The following is a 25191-nucleotide window of genomic DNA, read 5'->3' on the forward strand; positions in this document are numbered from 1 at the left end:
AATTTCCATGGAGGTGTGGCCCCACCCATTCAGCAACGGCCTTGATGAGTTTACTGGAGCACTATATAAGCTCAGACAGATGGAGCAAACTTGCTACAGCCAAGAGGGACCCTTTGAAGAATGCATATGTGCTGAGAGAGGAGCTGCAGATGAGAGACAGTTTGAAGACAGCCGTTGAAAGCAGACTCTTGCTCCAGAGAAGCTAAGAGAGACCAAATGCCCCAAGAGCAACCAAGAGTGACATTTTGAAGAGGAGCTGTATAATAAGAGAGGAATGTCCTGGGAGAAAGCCATTTTGAAACCAGAACTTGCAGCAGATGCCAGTCACATGCCTTCCCAGCTAACAGAGGTTTCCCAGGTGCCATTGGCCATCCTTCAGTGAAGGTACCCAATTGTTGATGCGTTACCATGGACATTTTATGGTCTTAAGACTGTTACTGTGTAACCAAATAAACCCTTTATAAAAGCCAATCCATTTCTGGTGTTTTGCATTCTGGCAGCATTAGCAAACTAGAACAGTTACCTTAAAAATCTTGTCATGTTTGACTTTAACTTTTGTTCATGACACTATATGCTGAATTTAATAAGATTAATACGAGTGTTAAATGAAACATGGTCTAGCAATAAATGTTGGTTTCTGTTCTCTTTGCATTTGTCCTCAGCATGGATTATTCAACTTGCTCATATGGTAATCTTCCTCCTCTTTAAAAAGACTTCAGTTTTCTAGTCCCCCAAACCAAAAGAACATTGTCATCTTTGAGCAACAATATGTGTAGTACCTGGATATATCTATAAGTGAAACATATCTCTTATAAACAGATATTGATAATCTCATACCACCTTAAGAAATCAACTTAGGAGGTAAAAATATTTCATCAAAAACGCCTATTCATGTCCGTTTATATTACATGAATCTTAAAGTAAACAAAATTGGGGGTAAGACTGGTACCAATTGTCAAAGCAGAGACACAGAAAAATTTTAAACGAGTAGAAAATTCAGAACTTACAGTTGAGAAGTGATTGAAAAGACACGTGAAAAGGAAGAGAGTAGATGAGAAAGACCAAATATAATCAAATGAGAATTCCAGTTTCCTCATTTTCTTTCAAAACATTGGGTACAGACCTCAGTTTCTAACAATTTGTTTGTAGTAAATAATTTTGTTGACATTTTCACTGAGACATAATTGGGTTGGCCATTTTGTAATTTGCTTATTGGCCATCAGAATATATTCTTTGCTCATTTTTTCAATTGATTTGCATGCTTTTTTATTAATCCACAAGGGTCCTTTATATATTCTAGAAAGGATATTTTTTTTATAAGTGTTGTAAAAAATCTGATACTAGGTCCTGGTTTTTTGTTTTTGTTTTTTTTTCTTAAGTTTGTTCTACTTTCCTTCTGAAAGTTTTAAGAATTATTTTTATTTTATGAGTTATAAGTGTTTAATTTTAATTTATTTCCCCATATGCAGAGCAAATATTCTACACATCACTTATTGTACAGGTCAGACTTTCCACATTAATCTGTCTCATACATAAAGTTGCTGTATCAATATCTGTTCTCAATTCTTTTTTCACTGTACAAATTGCCCATTCTTGCACAAAACACAGTATAATAACTATACCTTTAGAGAAAGTCCTGATGTCTTGCCTATTCATGGCTGATTTTTTATGTCAGATACCCAGATTAGCTGATCAAGTTTGACGAAAATCTATAAGAATGTTACTGAAATTGTGTTTAATTTATAAAAATAATTTGAGGAGATTTTATGTAATTCTCATAATAAATTTTCTCAACATGGCATTCTTCTCTCCATTTATTTACATTTTACATATTCATTTTTGTTTTTAAGACTACTAAGTCCAAAGACAGCTACTGAAAAGAAAGAACCAGCAGAAAACCGCCTACAACAATCATCGAGCAATGACACTCTCCCTTGGCTCATAACAACTGAGAAATGCCTATACTAGATTTGTGACAACATCCCAAAGCCAAATCCAAGGGTAAGAAATTAAAACAAACGGATAGTGGAAAAAGTAACCACTGCTACCTCAAACTTTCAAATGTTAACATTTTCTAAATCTTGATTTCCTCACCCATCGCCAAGAGACACTACCCTAGTTCAAGTTACATTCACAGCCTTCAACCATTCTCCAACTACTGTTTCAATAAAGCTTTAATTTTCTTCATAAAGATCTTCCACATTTTTTGTTAGATGAATTACAAGGTAAAAATTTTATGGTTGTTAGGAATAGGATCTTTTGTCACTATTATTTACCATGAATTCTTCAAAACATCACTGCTTTTCCTCAGCACTTAGAACTCTGCAATTATCTTGTTTACCACTCATTCGCTTTACTGTCCTTTTCTCCCTTCTGAAATGACAGTTCTTTGAAAATAGGGATCTTGTCTTTTTTACAGCTATATCCCCAGAAACTAGAAGAGGAAGTGCACAATATGTATCTGTTGAATGAATAAATGTGTATTCTATCTAATGATACACCTTAAATGTGACTCTACAAATAGATTTTTCATAACTGCTTTATTATTTTGTTAAGTTAAGAGGCATGAAACCAAAGGAGCTGAGATCATCACTAGGAGCCAGTAATAAATTAGGAGAGTTGACCAAACAGAAAGAATTTACTTACTTCCCCATTTCATGCCTCATCCTATTTCTTCTTCCCTTCACTTCTTTCTACATATTTATTACCCTTTAACAACTTTTTCCCTTTACTTCACCTTAATAGGATTTTCTTTTTCCTCTCCTCCCACATCTTATCCGTTTAACTCACCCAAAGGAATTTCATTAGAAATAACATTTAAAGAGTTCCAAAACAGGCAATATTTCAGTGTCGTAAAATCATAAGGCTGAAGTGAACTTTTTTTATCTTAAATCTTGAATGAAAAGATGAACACATGACAATATAACTTCTGCTTCTAAGAAAGTTTCCTCTTAGGTATGCTATTTCTGTGAAATTAAATTGTATTAGTAATCTTTTTGAACGAAGTGTTATCCCCTGTTATATTTAAAAGGCCTTTATCCTCCTCACCTATAAGTAAACTGATATTACGAAATTGTTTCTACAATATTTACTAATCCAAATTAATTTTTTTTTTAAAAAGGAATATAAGATGAGAGCTTCAAAAGAATGCTCAATCCCAATACAGTTAATAAGTAAACACCATAAAAGATTAAGAAAAACTTTTAATACAGAGCCATTTCCAAAGGGTAACTAAGTAACTTTCTTACCAGTGTTCCAAAGTTTAAACCAGTTTTAAGGCAATTTATTTGTATAGTGACTCTTGAGACAACATAAAATGTTCTGTTTTATAAAATTGTTGGAAAGTGTTATTAAAGAAACTATACAAGGGAAAAAGTAAAGGTGCAAAGATAATAGAAAAGATTGAATGCTGAGTGGTTCAAAATTCTAAAAGTTAATTTGGAGAGAAAACCCTGTATGTAAACAGAAATATCATTCACAAGTGGGACTCTTGTGAATAGAGTACTGCAAAGAAAAACAATGTGGGCAGGAAAAGGCTCTAATCCTAGTATGCCTCCTTCTTAACTGCTCAGTTTGTAGAAGCAGCTGCAACTTCTCTTAACAGAAACCCAACATAGGGGTTTCAATCAGCTTAGGATGCAGCTTATGAAGGAAACTGCACCAAAAATTTCTTGCAAATATTACTACTAAAAAAAAATAGATGAATGGCAGGAACTAGACCAAATCTAGGGACAGGCATAAACAGGATTAAATTCAGAAATATTTTCCTGGCAAAAAAGGGAGAGCAAGAAAACAAACAAAAATCACAAGGACTAAGTGAGCCTAATCAAAATGTAAATGGGTCATTCTGAGTTTTTGATTCACAAATTTGGCTGAAGATATACAATGGTGCAGATATAATCAAAAAAGTTTAAAAGAATGAAGAAATTGACCTTTTCCATAGGTAATGCATAAGGGCCATCAAGTATGTTACTACTATCAGCTGTTTTTAAACCCTCAATTAAATTTGCTCAATATGTATGTATTTATGTTTTTATATATGGACTAAATATAAAGTGTGCTTAAAATATTATTATAATTTACATGCAAACTAGTTAAGACAGACTTCAGGAAAATAATTTATTAATGAGAATATACTGCTTATCAAAAAGATGATTTCCTAAGTAGGAATGAGATTATACAAAAACTATTTAAAATAATATTATTTCAGATTAAATTGATACTATATAAGAGTTATCAGATGAGGGCAACCTATTACTATTGTAAATAATCATTAAAATCCAACCATGTTTTATACAGAGAAGAAAAAAGGTATTACCCAAGTATATATTGATGTCACACTTATAATTTTGTACTGCTGCCTATTAATTAACCCTGAAGGCTTTCTCAAATATCTTTCTATTGAGTCTATGTTTGTTTGTATTTTTTTATTCCCCACAATTCAGTGACAAATTTTAAAGGAAAAAAAAATGAAATAAATGAAAATCAAACACTGAAAAACCTATGATTAAAAACAACAACAATAAAAGACCACACATAATATAAGACTACTAAAGTTCTAATTTACCACCATGGATTAAAAATAAGTTTTGCCCACCCTGATTATAACTGGACCACTTTAGCACAAGAGTCACAGCTGCTGTCATTTATATGTATAAATGACATACATATAAACACACACACATGCACATCACAAACCACAATTTCAAACAATACATGTGGATCTCTAGGTAACCAGAGCAATCAGTATATGGCCCAGAAAAGATGCAAACAAGACTAGATCTTCAAATCCAAAAACAAAAACAAAAACAAAACAAAACAAAACCAATTAAGGATTTGATTTTCCTAACACTTACATTAGCAAACATTGGTGGCATCAATCTGATGTGCTTCAACTGGAATACCCTGTTGACTCAAGGCTTCAAAGAGCCGGCTGGAGTCTAACTTCCCTCACAAAATTCCTCGTCCTGTGGCACACAATGAATTCATCCCCTCTGAAAGCTTGAGGCACATCTGTCAGATACACAGTTTGCAACTTAAGCTGACAGGGCTTCACTGTTTGTTAATTAATGGATAGTTTTAAGTTTTATCTCTTTAACTGGACTGGAGATAACTTGAGGCCACAAAATACGTCTTATTATATATTCCTTTCTCAACATTCCATTTAACGACTGAATACAGAATTTCAAATGATTTAATTTTTAATAAGAAATCCTTTTGCATGCCATAAGCATATAAATACATATGCATTTTTGGCTTGCCATGAATAAAAAATTTCATTTGTACTTAGTCTTTTGTAAAATTCTTACATTGGATGAAATAATGCATCCATATAGTGCTAAATCCATAATGAGGTTTATAAAAAGTACAGAATATTTGCCATTTATTGCAAACCTACCTCCAAGACCACATTTTTTTTCCAACTACTTTTTTAACCCCAATAACTATGGAATACGAGAAATTCCATCAATATTAGTATGAGAAATTCCATCAATATTAGTACCAATATTAGTTCTTGGGAAGGCTTCCCCAAGAACTTCCAAAGTGATTCTGATAGCCAACCTCCTTCACGGGGGTAGGCTATCCAGCGGACAATCAATGAATGGCCTGGTCCACTGATTCTAAAAGTCTAGTATTTGTGCCACTGGTGGTTCTTAATAATGATTTTAGGTGATTTACAAAATGTCATGATCTTTAACAGCTGATAATAATTCAACATAATATATATTTAAATCTACGTGTATGTTCTCATATACATCTCCATTGCATCATATATATAAATACAGATAGAGCTATATAGAGAGTTACACAGACATAGTAATATATACCTTCAGAAGTCATACATGGAAGTTTCCTAAGGTTTAAAATCCATCTTTTTTAAAAAACAAAAGATGTTTGAATGTAAAGAAAGATATTTAGTAAATAATAGCATGCAGATATGATTTTGGTAAAAATTTTGAAATTATGTAATTCTGCGACCTAAGTTTGGAATAAAGACTAAATGAGGGAAGAACCATGGCTGATACTGTTTTATCCCAAGGGGCTAGTATAATCTTTGGACTCATTATGTTCTCAATAAATACTTGCTGAAAGAATGTAACTGACAGCTCCAGTTACTTCACAAAAAAAAAAAAAAAATGAAAAATACTAGCTTTGAGGCAAAAGACAGTCCTACTATATTTTAAAATTCCAGCTTCTGTGTGAGATCAAAGGAAGAGAGGTTTATTTGGTACAAAATTTATATTTTCTATAGCACACTCTCTAATTTAACCTGTCTGGTCAGTTTATTTAAACAACGTAATTACATGGAACCTAGAATAGAGAACGAGATCTTGTTATTCTGTACAGACTAATGTAATACCCCAATACATTCCAGAATATTTTGGGCAGAAAATAAAAAAAAAAAGTATTTGCAAAGTCCTCTTGAGAGACTGGGGAAAAATGTGGGACTATTAAATTTCCCCACTGGGGAATTCCTGCTGTTCTCTTAAGCAATAGAGGCTCCCAATTTAATAAGCCAAGCCCTCAGTCTAGAGGCTTGTTTTATGTAGTTATAAACCTACTTGTAACTATGCCTAAGAGTCACCCCAAAGAACCTCATTTGTTGCTCAGATGTGGCCTGTTATCTCTAAGCCAACTCTGCAAATTAACTCACTACCCTCCCTCCCAAATGGGACAAGACTCCCAGGGGTGTAAGTCTCCCTGGCAAGGTGGGACAGGGCTCCCAGGGATGATCCTGGCCCTGGTAGTGTGGGATTAAGAAAGCCTTCTTGACCAAAAGGGGGAAAAGAAATGAAACAAAACAAAGTTTCAGTGGTTAAGAGATTTCAAATAGAGTAAAGCATTCTAGAGGTTATTCTTATGCATTATATAGATATTCCTTTAAGTTTCTAGTGTGATAGAATAGTCAGAAGGAAATATTTAAAATTGTTCAACATTAATGCAGTATCCTTGATTCTTGATGATGATGAACTATACAGCTTTTATCTTGTGTCCATGTGATTGTGAAAACCTTGTGACTGACATTCCCTGGATATAGCATATGGACAGATGAGTAATAAAATAAAGACAAAAAAATATACAGATAATGGGATGGGGGAATAAGGGATATAGGATATTTGGGGTGTTCTTTTTTATTTTCAATTTTTTTATTTTTTATTTTTTATTTAATTTTTTTTGCAGTAATGAAAATGTTCTAAAATTGATTGTGGTGATGAATACACAATTATATGATGATACTGTGAGCCACTGATTGTATGCTTCGGGTGGATTATTCCCTTACTGCATTGTCTTTAATTGCCACTACATTACTGGTTAGAACACTAGAAGGCCCAGGCTCATCCATAACTTACACTTATATAATACATTTGATATTTATTATAACATATTTATATAAATGACCTGGGGGATAAAATGTGAGCCATTATCAGCCAGTTTTTCACAAATGAAATGTGAGTGTATGTCAGTGCTTAGCACTGGAAGACTTGCTGTTTGCCACAAAAGGAGGACACGAGCAGCTAAAAAAGCAACATGAGAGTCAGTCTCTTTGAGGGAAAGAAGTCAGGGCAGAGGACCATGCGGGAGTGAAAGCAAGTTTCCCTTCTTCAGAGGTAGGCTCAGGGATTTCCCAAAAGCACAGTATGACTTATTTAATGGAACAAAATTGCTTCTGTTTGGCTTTATTTACATGTGGTAGTAGAATTTGCAAAAATTTCCCTGAGAAGTCAGATTTAGGAAATATCATCTGCAGAGTAGGTCTCACGAGGTTTGTAAGACTGATGAGGGTGTGACATGGCCAGATACTAGACTTGAAGTATTTTCCAAATTAAAATAAAAATCTACAACCTAAACAGTCCTTTGAACATTAGCTCTGATATGTGACATTGCAATCATGAGATATTCACAAAATGTGATGTTTACAAAGCATAGATAAGTATTACATCGCTAATCAATGCTCTTTACTGGCTTAAGCAAAGGAAGAAAAATATACACCATAAAGATTACCATTTTCAAAAAATTCAAAAAGTAAAAGATTATATTGAACAGGCTCTGTAATTTAATTATTTAAATCATTTATCAAATATCCAGCTTTGAGGGCTCAAAACATAAGACAGACTTTAGATTGAAGTGGTTTCAAAGATGAACACTGGAAAATGATAAAAACTCAAATACAGCTGAAACCTATGACTGAAACAGTTCTGTCACAGTCTGGGGAAAGTTCCCACAAATGATAAAGGCAATGCAGCTGAAGTGAAAAATAAATCAGTATCCAACCCACGATTTAACCCCAGAAATAAAAAAGCCAAACAACCTAAAAACAAGAAAGGAAGACAGTTAACATCTTCCTTTCTGCCTCTTTTTCAAAAACACTGAATTTATGGCAGCCTAAATAAACATTCCTCTTCTTTTATAAATTATATTTGAAATGGCCAGAATAATCCTTACAATATTTTTTGTGTATGCTCATTCAAATACTGTAATTGTCAGAAAACAAAGCCTAAGTGATCAATACAAGAAGAAAGAGAGAGAACCAGCTGCAAAGTGATATATTTCAAACCAAGGGAGCAAGACCGGGCAGATTTATCCAGACAAATACGAAATGGAGCCGTAAAAGTGCACAGGGACACTAGAATATTCTTTGACAAACCAGTCGCTCACACTTCTAAAGAGGCGGCGCCCTTGCTCCACACCCGCCAAGCCCTTTCTCAACAATTTTCCTTCAAGGCCAGGAGTCAAAGCACTAGCGCCCAGACTCCGACCCCGAGTGCTGCTGCCAAGGGTTGAACCAAGAAACTCAGGGACTCAGTCGTCGCTGCGAGGAAGATGCGGCAGGGCAGCCTCTCAGCCCTCCTATCTTTGGACTTTCCTTGTCCGCTACTCTTCGGCTTTCTGTGGAGCGTGGCTTTCCATGGCCTGCCACTGAAAATCAAGAAAGAACCCCATAGTCCATGTTCAGAACTCGGCTCTGCCTGCGGTCAAGAACAGCCCTCTCAATTCAGCTATGAAAAAAAGTGCCTGTGCAATGCCAGTGCCTATGATCAGAAGCCATAAGTGGGAATGAGGCCCTCCAGCTCCACCACGCATCCAGCACTCCCGTGTCCCCACTGCATCAGCATCTCCAAACTCAGCTCACACTCCTAAACCTGACTGGGCCTTCTCTGCTCACCTCCCACCACCGCAGTCTATACAGGTTAGCAGCTACCCCATGGATCACCGATTTCACCGCCAGCTTTCCAAACCCTGTAATTCCTTTCCTCCTCTGCTGACAATGCCAAGGGAAGGACGTCCTACGTACTAACATCAGATGTCTGAGCCAAACATCCCCTTCCACCACAAGGCTTTAAGAAGGAGTACCATGACCCAGTGTATGAACACAGCACCATGGCTGGAGGTGTGGCCAGCGAAAGCTTTCCCCCTCCTCTGATGATTAGACAGGAGCCCAGAGATGTTGAATATGATTCAAAAGTGCCTAGCTGCCACTCCATTTATACGAGGCAGGAAAGTTTCCTGGCTCATCCCAGCAGAACAGAAGGCTGTATGTTTGAAAAGGGTCCCAGGCCATTTTATGATGACACCTGCGTTGTCCCAGAGAAATTTGATGGAAAACAGGAAGGACCTCTCATACAGTGGCGGGGATCCCTTCAGCTCTGGCAGTTTTTGGTAGCTCTTCTGGATGACCCTTCAAATTCCCATTTCATTGCCTGGACTGCTCGAGGCATGGAATTTAAACTGATTGAGCCGGAAGAGGTGGCTAGGCGTTGGGGCATTCAGAAAAACAGGCTGGCTATGAACTATGATAAACTTAGCCGTTCACTCCGCTATTACGATGAAAAAGGAATTATGCAAAAGATATCAGTGGCCACTGCTGAAGGCGGACATGGAACACCACATCAAGGAAGAGGACACATTGCCTCTGTCTCACTTTGATGAGAGCATGGCCTACACGCCCGAAGGTGGCTGCTGCAACCCCCACCCCCACAAGGAAGGCTGTGTGTACTAACGCAAGTGACAGTCAAGCAGGGCGTCCTCAAGCTTTTCTTCTTGCAAGATGCAGAGAACTGCTGAATTCTCTTCAATCTTGATTTTTTGTTTGTATTTTATTTTTAAATAATCAAACACAAAAAGGGGGCTTTTCCTGTTGCATTACTCTATGGTCTGCCACGGACTGTGCACTTTATTTGAGGATGGGTGGGGGTGATCTAAGCATTTATTCTGTGTAACAGGAAGCTAATGGGTGAATGGATGGGGGGATTTGGGGATTATTTTTTACCGAGGCTTGGGATGGGGTTCTACAGGTTTTAAGTATAATGAGGATCTATCAATGTCTGTTTGATTTCCGGGTATCTATGTACAATTATTTCACGTTGTGTAAATACCCACTTGGAGACTACCAAGCAATATGCCTTGGGCATTTTTCCCCACCATTTCTGAGTCTCTGCAGGTGTACAAAAAAAAAAAATAATAATACTGTAAATGGCAGTTTAATAATTAGAAATGACTATTTTTGCACCTCTTGTAAAAGGTATTCAGAGATTGCATTTGCTGTTTTTTGTTTTGTTTTTCTTTGCATGTTACTCTCAGAGGATATCCATAAAATTGGTATCCTCTCTGAAGTTGGGTAATAACTATGACTGCAAATGAGGGGCACAATTTTGGATCGAGCTCCAAACTGTCAGAAGTCAGTCACATTACATGTATCTGGTGCCATCTTGCTGTTCAGATACAAATCATACTGTTGTTAAATATTTTGAAGCTCATTTCAGTTAAATAATGACATATCATGGTCCTTTGGGATTTTCATTTAAGTGTTAAATCTGGGATCACAATGAAGCAAAACATATCTGTCTCCTGTCACTTCCTTCAGTACATGAAACATTATTTAATCAGTAAGAATTAACTGTACTAAATCACATATTATGCTGTTCTAGATATAGCAAGCACTCTGTTAAGAAAAATATCCCATACACTAAATAGGTACACTAAATAGGTACTGTAATTTTTAGACATGGTACCCACTGATATGCATTTAAACCTTTTACTGCTGTGTTATGTTGATAACATACACAAATATTAGATAATGCTAATGCTTCTGCTGCTGTCTTTTCTGTAATATTCTCTGTCATGCTGAATTTACTATGACCATTTAGAAGCAATGCAGTTAACAGATAGCATTTCAGGACAAAATAGATGACTTGAACTATTTATTGCTTAAAAACAGCTTATGCCATGCTATGCTATAAGCAGCTTTTACGCACATTGACAAATGAAAGAGTAAGCTTCATCTTGCTAAGGGTAACTGGAAACTTTTGTAACTTTTGGTGAAATGGAAAATTATTTACAAATTGTCAAAGAATATGATGAAGTTGCTGTATGACATAGTGCTGGCACTGATATTATCCATTTTCTTGTTTTGGACACTCAAGTAAATGTGATTGTTTGAAAGATTCAAAGATTTAAAGTTTCAAAGTTTTTTGTTTTGGTTTTGTTTTGCATTTGGTGAAAATATTTAAAGCAAGACATGTTGTTCCATTTATCTTAAAAACCCAATAAGGAAATGGTGTCACAGTGTCTTTGAATAGCTTGCTAAAAGATTCAAGGGAGAAACATGAATTTTCTTCAATCCATCAATATCCCAGAGGAATGACTTCTTCTCTTTTTCAGATTCTATAGCTAAAAAAAAAAAAAATTTTAAAGTCTTAACTACACAGCCAAAATAAATCTATAAAAGTATTTCATGAAGAGCACAGGAGAGATTGTGGAAAAATGACTTGAGCTAATCTTTTTCCAATAGCTTGATTCTCCAGATCCCAGCTTAATTCTCAAAAGAGGACAGCTACCAGAAATCCCACATACCCAAAAATCTATTCTATTCACATTTAATCCTATAAAAAAATTCTAATCTCAACATGTATATATCCTGTGATTTCAATGCTTGTTCTATGTTATACATCATGTATCATCAGGGCTGTTATGGCCTAATAAGTATGCCTTAAAAATGAGAACTTTTGGTATTTTTCTCCTACTGTGCTCATGTGGCCACTTATGGCACTTAATATAAATCCAGATTTGAGAATATTCAGCAAAAGTTTTATTAGAAAGAGAACTGAGATATTTGGATAAATTGAAGCAGGAAATTTTAAGTGGGTCATTAAAATAAGGTCTAAATAAAAAAAAAAAAAGAAGAAAGGAAAGATGAGAGGTATTAAATATTGCAATTCAGGAGGCCCACCTCCAAGTAAACTGTTTACAAGAGTGCATTTAGAAAACCCCCTGGGTAACAGCACAGGGTGGGATTTGTAGACGTCTCTGACATCCTCCTTTGGATTAGAGTATCAGAGAATCTGAAGCAATAAATAGCAAAGATACCCCACCTAATTTAATCTGATCTAGCCACCAGGATCTAAACTCATCAGCCTTCCCTCTAGTTAAAGAGTGGAACAGAGAACATGACCATCATTCAAGTGAATGATGAGCCCATTAAAAGGAAATCTATGCACCCTATCTGCCAGTAAATACCAGGTTTCACCAGATGTCTCTTCATTCAAAGAGGGATATGTGGTAAAATAAATGGAGTGACTATGGAAAAAAATATACTGCAGGACAAGCAAAAGGGAGTATTATCCTGTCAAGTAAGAGGAAAAATATATCTCTAAATGTGATATAGCACTGAAATCTGAAGAGATTATTTTAAAGCTGTTTTACATTATCAATAAAATACAAAAAGTTAAAAAAGAAAATGAAAGAATGTGTAAGATTGAATATATCAGAATATACAATGAGACAAAATGAAATCATGAGATGAACAGGACTCTGAATCAACTAAGAAAAGATTTAATGGAAGCAATTTCACAAAAGCCAAAGTATAATCTCTTTACATTGGGGATGTAAAGTACAAGGCAGAAAATGTAATCAGTGCTGAGCAGGACGTTATTGAGGAACCATTAACATGAAATGGGAGAAAAGATCATAGATCTGGAGACAAAGAATGGAGATTCAACCAAAGACAATATGAGGAAGAAAACATGAGTTGGAATAGAAGCAGAATCCAAGGCAAATACTTTCTTGCAATGGAAAATACCAATAAACAAAAGAAAAACAGATAATGAAAGAAGATAATGAAAGATCTATACCTAGCCATTGCCTCACAATTTTTTAAAATATAAGAATATGGGGGGAAAAGCCTCCAAGATTCTCCCCAAAAAAAACAAAACTAACCTAAACCAGGGTTTTTTTATCATGTAAAAACATCAGAAGAACATTCTCTTTATCCAAGGGCTCAGAAAAGACGTGTTCCATTCTTAGAAAAAGTTATTTGATTTTTTGCTCTAGTGAGCAGGAAGAAATCTTATCAACATTAGCTAGTATTTATCAAGTGCTTATTAGGTATTAGACATATTTTAAACTTCAGTTGACTTATTTTGTCTAATCTTCCCAACACACCTTTGAAGCAGGTACTATTTAATTCTTCGATATTTTTAGATGAGAAAATCAAGTCATAGAGAATTACACATGACTGTGGAGACCAGATTTATATACATCATTAAGAGTAGGTTTTAGTATGCATTTTCCTAATGACTATGATGTTGAGCATCTTTTCATGTGCTTATTGGCCATTTATATATCTTTGGAGAAACATCTATTCAAGTCCTTTCTCCAGTTTTCAATTGGGTTGTCTTTTTGTTGTTGAGTTTTAGAAGTTCTTTATAAATTCTGGATATTAAACCCTTATCAGATATATGATTTCCAGAAATGTTTCAAATCTGAACCTTCCTTATAATTTGCTAAGCTATGTGATCATGGCCAATTTGCATAATATCTCTGTGCCTCAGATAATTTATCTGTAAACGCAGCTAATGTCAGTTTTATCCACAGCACATGTGCTCAAACTGAGTTCCCTCCTTTCCTATTCTCCTTCCTAATAGAAGCTTCCATGTGTATCTATTCTGAAAAGATGAGCCTTAGGAGTTTACTTTGAAAAATGCAACAAAAATTAATTAACCCTTAAATCGTTCTCTCTTTGGATATCACAATAAGAAAAGTTTGTCCTTGCTGGTTGATGAAAGTAACTCATTTATTTATTTTATCTACACAAGGTGTATTTTGAAAGACATGCTTTCACATTTAAAAATTTCTGAAATGAGCTAAGGTATGAAAGCAATCTTCCAATCCCTTATAGCAAAGGCCTGAGCAATTGAGCCAAGCTGAGACAGCAAAGCACTTTAGGTTTCAATTTCTTTTTGCGTCTCTTAAGTGGCTTACCTGCTTCAGTGAAAAGCCGAACACTAACAAAGATAACAAAAATGAATTACCCAAGACTTAAAAAACAGGAAAAAAAAAAAAAAAAAACAACCACACACACAATTGGGTTTCACTAGCAAGTACAGTACATTATTAATAAAGAATAAAGATACTGATCAGAGTCTTTGTTTAAGCCTTTAGACATGCAATGGGGCATTTACTCCAAATTCCTGTGTTCTACAGCATGATTTGTGGACATTTTCTAGTCACTGAATAGAACATGTAGATTTTCACTATTTTGATTTTAAACAATAACACATTATTTTTCCTTTCCTGAAGCAAATACACTTTTCAAAGTCTCAGTAATCCACAAGGTCAAATTACCAATTGCTTTTAGGATCATAATCAGGCAGTTTTCCAGGCAGGATTTTTATACCTAAGGTAGGTAGGCTTCCAATCCTTATGTATCCTGCTGTTTCGTTATTCCGCAACAGAGATGAGACACTGTGAAGAAAAACCTATCACTTGAAGGTTCAGCCTTCCAAGCTTGGCATTAATTATCTATTATTTAATTCTGTTATAGAGAACTCTAATTAAAGCATTTTCTGACCAAAATGTTTTAAGAAAAAAAAATTTGCATAAAGACTCAAAAACCTTGAGCACTTTTTTCCTATCGCCCATAAATAGAAATAAAAAAATATAATTAATTGCATAATCCTCTCACTGCAGAGAAAAAGAACAATATTAAGGCAATTATTATTAAATGTTCATTTAACCATATATGGAAGACAACCTCTAAAAACTTGTAAAAATAGTTTTAATTACCATCTTAAATACATAAACACACAGGGTTCAGAAGGCTAATGCATGCCACATATAGCACTCATAAATTAATTATAGAAAATTGTATGTTGACAAGGATTTCTCTCCCCTCTTCAAAAGTTTAAGATTTATTAAATATCAAATTTTTCACTAAAAGTAAGCAGCACTAAAATTTGAAGTAAATTTCTCTAAAACAATTTTAAGCTCAAGTTTAAGCAAATGTAAAACTATATATGGCACTAAAACAATAGAATATAAAATAGGAGAGCCATTGTTTAAAAAGGAGAGGACTTCAGTGGTGGATATGGAAATAGGACTCCACGCTCTCATACATGGAGGTAAAAGGGACATTGGTAGAATTTGAAAAATACTCTTTTGAATGTTTATGAACCTGATTGTTCTAATTTATGCCTCACTTATTTTGAAACTCTTGACATAAAAATGGCTAAAAGTTTTTTGACATGAGACTTAATTCGGAAAAGAATCATCATACAATATACATGTCAGGATAAAATGTATTTTCCCTAGGTGTCCTCCAAAAGACAGCTTCTGCAGCCTACCTGTACTAGCAGTCCTGAGGAACTTTCTGCTCCCACCAAGTTGGTTTTTAACTGAATGATAAACCTGTATCATTTACCTCTTCGTACACTGAACAACTCCTTTTTCTACTCCTCAGAATGAATTTGTTAATATCTAACAATATACAAAATAATTTGTATATCTAAGGTGCTCAACCACTTATTTCTGAATGTATTTGTTCAGGTCTTTTAATATTTGAGTATTCCGTTATTCTGTGAATTTCCTAACAATAAGGACCATTGCTGAATTCTCAGCACCTTAGAGACTGTTTGAGGCATCTTCAGAATTGAATAAATAAGTTTATGGAACAAAGAAATGAACTCCCTCCCCAGCACACCCAATTCCCCCCCCTCATTCTAGTCAGCCTTGTTCATATGACTCTAAATATTGCCCTTCTTTCTTTCTAGTTCCCACTCGTATCTTATCACATGCTCCCATCATTTTGAAGAACTCTGTTAATCATATAGACACTAAGAAAGGAAATCTTATATATAGTTTGTTTTATAAAGCAAGTTTCCCATTTCCACCTTAACAACAGTACATTCACATCATTGCTTCTTTTAAAAACGCTGTTCATGATGTTGGTATGTATGTCTGGGAAGGCAAACAAAACTCGCTTCTTGCAAATTCTAAAATCTTAAGATATGTGTCCAGTAAACTTTTCTACCCACATACATATCAAGACTACACTCAGCATCACTATATTAGTAGACACCTACACTTTTCAGGTTCCACAATACAGCTCAGAAAATGGCAGGCTTCATCCATCCTTAGCCGAGCCACAGTGTAATTTTAAGCATTTGTCTGAATATGTGTTTTTCTAAATCAATCAATACTGCATTTTAAATAGTTATATTTTTCTGTTATTTATTAACATTATACAGTTGGAAAAGACCTTATCATCAAATCCAACTTTGTTAATTTACAGATGAAGAATATTTGACTAAATACAATGAAATGACTGGATCAAAGTCATAGGATCAAAAGCATTTGGCTTCCTTTGGGTACTGAAACTGAAAATGAACCCAGGTCATGTTTAGGTTCTTAGTCCATATCTCATGCCAACGTACCACATTACCTTCTCTTTCACATGCATAAATTTAGTCTACCCCAGAATTATAAATTACAGAGGCAGGGGCTATGTTTTATATAACTCTTTGTGTGAAGTGCCTAAAAAATACAAACACTCAAATATTTTTGCCTTCACTTGATTGATTACACTGCCCGTTAACCATATGCAGAAGAAAACATTAACTACAATACTGCCAGTGACCATTTACTTTTACATGTCATTGAATTATAGCTGTTTTGGTGTGTTTTCTTAACTTTCTTCTTGGTAAAGATAAGCACATCATTGATGATCTGGGACTTTCTCACGGTTTCTCTCTTTCACTCTTTTTCTCTATGTTGAAGAAAACCCATGAAGCTGTTTATCTGGACTGTTAATTCTTTCACTGAAATTTTAATTAACTGAAGGGTTAATTAAAGGGTATCCCTGAGGGGTGCCTTCAGGGATCTTGTGCTACTTCTCAACTAGCTTTCACTAAGATTTTCTGCTCTGAATGCAAGTACACCCTCAAGGTAAGGGTCTCTTGTTGGTCAATCCTGCTCACACACCAGTGTTGATGGCAGAGTTAAAAACTGCCATCTCCATGGGCCACCCTGATTTCCCTGTCCCTTCTTTCAGGCCATGTGCTGCTAGGAGATTGCCTCCAAAAAGGAAGGATAAACAAGATCAAGAGGAAACCTAGAAGGAAAGCAAACATAGAGAAAGAGGATAGCTTGTGTCTTCTCTACTCATTTGGGAAGAGCACTTCCTATCTTCTTACTTGGCTACCTTCTTTCCCAACTAGAATGATAAAAATTTGTAGGGCCAAGCCCAGGGCTGATCCCAAGATAAAGGGACAAGAAACAGACCCCATGGCCAGTCTTCAGCCTAGGCTTTTGGGAAAGGTTCTCTATGGTTTCCAAAGTCATCATGCAGAAATGCAGTGGGACTGGTAATAAAGAATGTGCTTTTTTTCTTAAGGTGTCCCACTGCTTAAAGATCTCTCAGAACCTAGCCTGGGAGGCAGTTACCATATTACCAGCTAAAAAAAAAATAACAAACTCTGGCTTACAGAGTCAAGTTGCTAGCCATTTCTCTTTCCAATAGGCAACACCTTAAACAGTTAATATAACAAGTAATTAGAACCAGTGAAAGGAGGACCTGGATTCATCAAAGTAGAATAGAAACTTAGCCCTGCCTGTTCATACTTCCTACATAAAAGATGCAGACGTAAAAGCTTAATGAGAAATTTGTTTTTAAATTTTAGTTATCCACTCAAGTAGATTCTAGTACGTGCTGCCCTAAATATGTGCATACTGATTTACTATTTACATACCGAAAAGAGAAATTTCAATATTTAATTTAAAACACATTGTAAAATTCAACTTGTTACTATTCAAATACATCCAGATATGCATACCCTACCACAAATGCACTTGGAAGCTAGTTCAATGGAATGTAATTTTATTGACCATAGAAACAGATTAATGAAGAGGTGACTCTATCCCATAAAGGACAGAATTTTCAAACATCTTTTCAAACAGGTTTCAGCAATGATAAATAAAGGGCATCCAATCTATTACAGGCTTCATTCCTGATTTGATGAAATAAATTTAAAAATCTGTAGTCAATTATCATACTGGAAAATACCCTACTTTTGCACTTAATTTTCATTTTATAAAAGAAGTTATATGATAAAGATAATGATTATTGCTTGTATAGCCCAGAGCTGTGTTGCAGTTTTATTGTTTTGGTTGTTTTTGTTTGTTTGTTTGTTTGTTCATTTCTGATATCATTCTTTCAACTTTTAAGTCCTTGGCTCCAGTTAAAGTTATGTGTTGGCATCCATAAAGGAATATAGATCAAAACTCTTTTATCTTTATAAACAATTGCAATTGAATTAAATTTCAGAGTTTGCTGAATACTCCTTAGTTCTCTCGTATATTTTACCTTCAACTATATTTGGATTCCACAATAATGTCACATTTACTTGTTATATATTAATTAGTTAAAATCAGCGAAATAATGTATATTTAACACTTGTGGATTTTGAAGAACTTTTACCCTTATTTTCCCCCTTTTGTTTGTATTAAAAATAGATTGTTAAACCAAAAACACATTTATATTTTGAAGAAGCTTTAAATATTTGCTTCTGTAGTTGATTTTTAAAAATACATATCGTTACGGATGTAATTTGTTAATTTCTTAATATCAGACGTCTGTCATCCATAGAAAGTAAATTCGTGTTTACATTTAGAAAAAGCCATTGCAGATGGTTGTGTTCTGTCAGTACAGCTGTGTAAGCTATATAATGTATATCTCAGATTGATTTAACTGTTCCAATTCTCCCCCCTAAATGAGGACAAGCACCCACTGATTCTAACTCAAAAAAAATGTGCTGAGATTGACAAGCACTTTCATATAGTTGTTAGAGGATCAAGAGATCCTTATCTGAGCCAAACCTCAAATGCAGGCATGCCAAGGCTTACCAAACCAGCATCTAAATTCTCTGTAGCAAATATTTTATGGGATGGTGATCTTACATATGTAGTTGTACAAAATTACAACCTTGTTGCCATCAAAACACACTAAATCAACTAATGGATTCTATAAAAGTAGAAGCTTATCAAATGTTTTCTTAGAAAAGCATGACAGGATCTGTAGGCCTTAACTTGCTGGGAGTTCAGGTTTGGCTTAGGGAGACCTCTCAGAAAAAGAATATTTCCAGTCCAGAAATAATGCATTATAAACCCTTAGAAGAAAGACATTTTCATAATATTACTGGCACTATTGCTTCAGGTGCTGCACATTTGGAGAGATCATAATAATATTTCTTATTAGACATTTCAGAATGAATGTCCTAACCTATGCAGAAATGGAATAGGGGGAGAAAAATGTACCCATGCATTCACACGTGCACGTGCATGCACACAAAGACACACACATATACACACCTTAACATACTCATTTAATAATATGTAACATTTTGCCGTCAGTTACACTCTACAAACGAAGATAGTTCTGTGGTTTATCATGGTTGTCTCTTCCACTTTAATAGCATCCAATGAAATCTTGTGTTCATATAAATTTCCTAAAATAAATGATTGCCCTTGGGTTTAATTTAATGGATAGATCAATGTAAATGTACGCTTCAAATTCTTCTAGAAGATGATAATTACTTGAAATGCATTCGATGAGGCTTATAATACTGAGTGCCATTCAAAAGAATCATGTGTGTCTTTATGACTTTAAATTTCTAACAACTTAAATGAATGTCATAAAAAATATAGTTTTCAACTTATATTTTTTTAACATAGAGATTTCACCCGAAACAAAATCATATGGTCAAATCTCCAAGCAAGCTAGCTTCTTCTTCCTATCTTTTTTTAAATAATTTTATCTATACATACTCCATTTCTCCCACACATACACTCTCCATTTCCTCCTTTCCTGATCCCCCTCTGATCTCTAATCTCCTTTATATTTCTGCAGATTTGCTATTTCTATATATCTCTTATGAGTGACATCATACAATACTTGCCTTTATGCATCTTGCTTATTTCACTGAGCATGTTTTCAAGGTTATTCCATGTTGCAGCATGTATTTCTTAAGCCCAAATTATATTCCATTGTGTGTACCACATTTTGTTTATCCATTATCATCAACCATATCCAAAATCCATAATTAAATTATAATTTAAAGTATCCTTTCATTATTGCCAAATTGCTTCCACTTCATTTTATGTAACAAGATTTAAAGCTTTTTCTCCTTAATTTCAGCTTCCAATATAACAAAATAACTTCAGAAATTCTTGTAAGGGTATCCTCGCACACTTAGGCTAACAGTTAATCTTACACTTAAATGCTCAACTCTTGGGTTGATAATTATCACCTTAAATGCTTGTCAAATTATTAAAATTTTACACTGCAAAAGCTAATCTACCCCAGGTTTAGCAAGAAATGAGAAATAGGGGCAGATGGGTGGGTGGAAATGGAACAGGAACTTAGTGGAGGATAAAAGAGAGGGAGGTTATATAAAATAAATGTGGAGAAAGTTACAGGAAAGTCTTTCACATAAAATCATAATTGTTGATTTAGGAATATTTGGAGGAGGCAATTTTTTAGAGACTTCATTTGTGTGTCAGTAAAATGCCAAAGTACTACAGTCTACCTTGTAATGAAAGTAGTCATAGGACACCGATAGATTGACTGTTGCTTCATCCTAAAAGATTGTTCCAACAAGACTTGTACTTCTAGTTGAGATTCATTATACTTTTAAGAATCCACTATTTTTTTTAATTAGCAGAAACATAATATATCATGAAACGGTATTTGTAGACATGATTTTATTATCAACTCAACTGACACCCTAACTCACTTATACCTGATTAGCAGAATCCAGATTTTATTCTCCTTCCTCAAAGTATCCATGCCCTTTAGTGGAAGCTGGACACCCCCCCAGCCCCAGGGGTGAATGATAATTGAACTAACATAATAAATGGTTGTCTCCTTTCTCCCTGGCTAGTGACTGCTTTAGGTCCGATCACAAAACCCAATTCTGGCTAATGAAGAGGGAAGTCCACGGAGTGGCATGTGGGAGAGGTGACACTGGTCTTCCAAAGAGATGCTTATGGAGAAGCTTCCTTTTTTCATTTCTGTGTGAAGAGATGATGCCTCAGACAAGACTGAGGTCTAAAGCCTCCATGCGAAAATGGTAGAGAAAAAAGATTTAAAGGACCTGGTGATAATGTCACTGAGCCCCTGAATTAAATAATCCTGTAACCGCCCTCATTCTAGACTTCTTATTATTTGAGACAATAACTTAATGTCTAGGCCACTTTGGTTTGAATCTTACAGTACTAGCTGCTAGAAGTATCCTACAAGATGACTCTATATTAGTTTTCTTGTACATAAACACACATAAAAATACGTGTCTTAAAAGAAAGCCTTATGACCCACCACATAGAAATGTATGTTTCTAGTCAAATGTCTGTATTAATACACTCATTAGAGCATGAAGAAGATCTCTAATGTATGCTTGGAGACATCATTGTTTAGTGTTGGTGTGAAAATCTAATTCAGGAATGTATTTATATTGATTATTTAAAAAGTCTTTTAACATGACAGGAGACTTCCTCTATCGTGGCTACTTACTAACAAGTAAAATAGAGAACATACAGGGTTGCTCATTTCAGTGCTACGTGCCATTTGCCATTTTAATCTTCTTCATCTTTTTCAGGAATAAGAATAAGTTATGTATGTTATTAAAGTCAGAATGTTAACATTATTAATATTTTGGTTAAGGTCACATTTCATTTTAACTCTTTCTTAGGGGTTAACTGACACATCACAGAAGTAATAACATTTCTAAAAAAAGAAATCAATGAATTGTTAAAGAAAATTTAAGAATCCAAGGACAAGAATAGGCAAATCTGAGTTCAAGATTAAACTAGGGGAGGAAAAATAGTTCATTTTTTTCCTGTAATAGTTCAAAAGACTTCTAACAGGAAATACATGTTTTTAGCTAACAAATATCAACAAGAAATGCAAACATGGTTATAATGGGCAATTATACAGCAGGTCACAGTTTTAAAAGGTTACAATATTTTAAATTAATGTCAAACCACAGTGAGGTCCCAAAGTTGGTCAACATTTACTTCTTTTCACCACCAGAGAGTTAAGTAACGAAAGGGCAGCCCTGCTCCATTGACCCAGTTGTGTATTGTTCTTTTCATCATGTATTTATCGGAAACATCCGATATTTAGAGAACAAAATAAAGAAAAAAAGCTTAAAACATTATATTAAGTTATTTAGGGACAAAATTTGTCAATCTGCCACTACATTAACATTGTTTTAGAATTCAGCTTTGTGCTTGTTTATACCATCTATAAAGTTATAATTTAATTTAGTTTGATAGAGCTGTTAGGTAAACAAGAGCTATTTTTACTATAAATTCAATCATAAATCTAGGATTTAGATCAAAATATTCTCTAAAAGAGAAATACCCTCCACCCAATCATATGCTGCTTTTTCTTCTTTTTGCTTCATTACCCAGAAATTTCTCTTCAGATTTTCCATGTAATTTAACATTTTTTTTTACAAAAAAGTTATGCATAAAATACATAAAATACAGAGTTCCCATACACCACCCGATTATTACATCTTGCATTAGTGTGGAATATTTGCTACAGTTTGTGAAAGAACAGTTTTATAATTATACTATTAACTATAGTTTACAATAGTGTTCACTGTTTATTTCACACAGTCCTATCTTCTGCCTTGTTGTTTAATTTTTATTCTAGTAGCATATATACAACCTAAAGTCTCCCCCTTTTAATCACATTCACATATATAATTCAGTGCTGTTAATTACACTCACAGTGTTGTGTTACCCTCACTGCCATCCATTACCAAAACTTGACCACCAACCCAAATAGAAACTCTGTACAACTCAAGCAGTAACTCCCCATTCTCTACCCCCAATTCAGTCCCTGGTAACCTATACTCTGGATTCTGACTCTATGAGTTCGCTTATTATAATTAGTTTATACCAGTGAAATCATACAATATTTGTCCTTTTGTGTCTGGCTTATTTCTCCCAACCTAATGTCCTCAAGGTTCAACCATGTTGTAACATGCTTCAGGACTTCATTCATTTTTACAGCTGAATAATATTCTACTGCATGTATACACCACATTTTATTCATCCATTCATGGGTTGATGGACACTCGGGTTGCTTCCATCTTTTGTCAGCTGTGAATAATGCCACTATGAACAGCAGTGAGCAAGTATCTGTTTGAGTTCCTGCTTTCAATCCTTTTGGGTATATTCCTAGTAGTGGGATTGCCAAGTCATATGATAATTCTATATTAGCTTCCAGAGGAACCCCCAAACTGTCTTCTACCACAGTTGCACCATTTTACATTTTCACCAGCAAGAAATGAGTGTTCCCATTACTCTACATCCTCTCCAACACTTGAAATTTTCTTTTTTTTTTAATTGTAGCCATTCTAGTGGGTGTGAAATGTTATATCACTAGCATTTCCCTAATAGCTAGTGATGCTGAATCTTTTCATGTGCTTTTTAGTCACATATATTTCCTCTTTGGAGAAATGTCTATTCAAGTATTTTGACCATTTTTTAGTTGGGTTGTCTTTTTATTGTTGAGTTATAGGGTTTTTTATATATTCTGGATATTAAACCCTTATCAGAAGTGTGGGTTCCAAAAATTTTTCCCATTGACTAGGTTGCCTTTTTACTTTCATGATAAAGTGCTTTAATGCAGAAAAGTTTTAATTTTGAGGAGATCCCATTTATCTGTTTTTTTCTTTCATTGCTTGTGCTTTTGGTGTAAAATCTAAGAAACCATTACCAAACACAAGATCCTGAAGATGCTTCCCTACATTTTCTTCTGTGAGTTTTATAGTCCTGGTTCTTATATTTAGGTTTTTGATCCATTTTGAGTTAATTTTTTATATGGTGTGAAATAGGGATCCCCCTTCTTTTACAGATGGATATCCAGTTCTACCAGCACCATTTGTTGAAAAGACTATTGTTTCCCAGTTGAGTAGACTTGGTAGCCTTGTTAAAAATCAATTGGCCAGGACTCGGGCAAGATGGCGGCATAGAGAAGAATGGAAGCTAAGTAGTCCCCCTGGAACAACTACAAAAAACCAGAAACAACTAGTAAATAATCCAGAATAACTGCGGGGGGGACAAACGAGACCATCCATTCATCATACACCAACCTGAATTGGGAGGAATGCCCGAGAACACAGCATAAAATCTGTAAGTAAAACATGCGGAACCAGGTCGGGAGACCCCCTCCCCCATAGCCCAAGCTGCAGAGCTGCGTGGTGCCACAGAGAAGCTCTCTCCCAGCAAGCAAATACAGCTCAGCTGAGCTCCAACTGGGGTTTTAAGTAGCGAGTGTGAACTGCTCACTACAGGTACGCAGCCCCAAAACACAGACAGAGGCTCTGGGTGATGACTGATCTGGGAGAGCCGGAGGGTTGCCTTTGACTGAGTCTGAAGGGGACTACCTGTTTCTTTTTTGGCTCAGTGGAGAAAGCCCAAGTCATTTTCAGTTTCCAGGGCTGTGACTAGGGGAAGGGCGGAGACAGCACAAGCAGAGAGCCAGACCATTGAAATGCTAATGACCTCCACCTGGGGGGTCTGTCTTCTCTAGGAGGAAAGGGGTGGGGCCCTTTCCATTCAGAACCAGCCCCCAGAGCCTGGGGGAAGACAGCCATACCGCCTCACACCAGTCAAGAATTATAGGCTGACAGGCGCCACCTGCTGGGCAGAAAAGCACAGTGACCTGAGGCATCAAAGGGTGGAGCAATTTTCTAAGACACACCCACAGGGAAACCAGATACTGAATATTTCTTCCCTCTGGGACCTGAGCCTGTTCTGGTCTGGGAAAACCTGATTTGGATAACCAAGGAAACCATGCCTAGACAACAGAAAATTACAACCTACACTAAGAAAAACAAAGTTATG

General features: G+C 35.3%; 1 protein-coding gene and 1 pseudogene across 1 annotated transcript in view; one reads left to right on the top strand and one right to left on the bottom strand.

Annotated features, from left to right (window-relative positions):
- The window catches only part of PDGFC (platelet derived growth factor C), a 252820-nt gene that overhangs the window by 127007 nt on the left and 100622 nt on the right, over window positions 1-25191 (bottom strand).
- On the top strand, window positions 8824-10000 carry LOC119529095 (annotated as a pseudogene).

Source organism: Choloepus didactylus, chromosome 3 (genome assembly GCF_015220235.1).
Source record: "Choloepus didactylus isolate mChoDid1 chromosome 3, mChoDid1.pri, whole genome shotgun sequence".
In the NCBI taxonomy this organism is placed as follows: domain Eukaryota; kingdom Metazoa; phylum Chordata; class Mammalia; order Pilosa; family Megalonychidae; genus Choloepus; species Choloepus didactylus.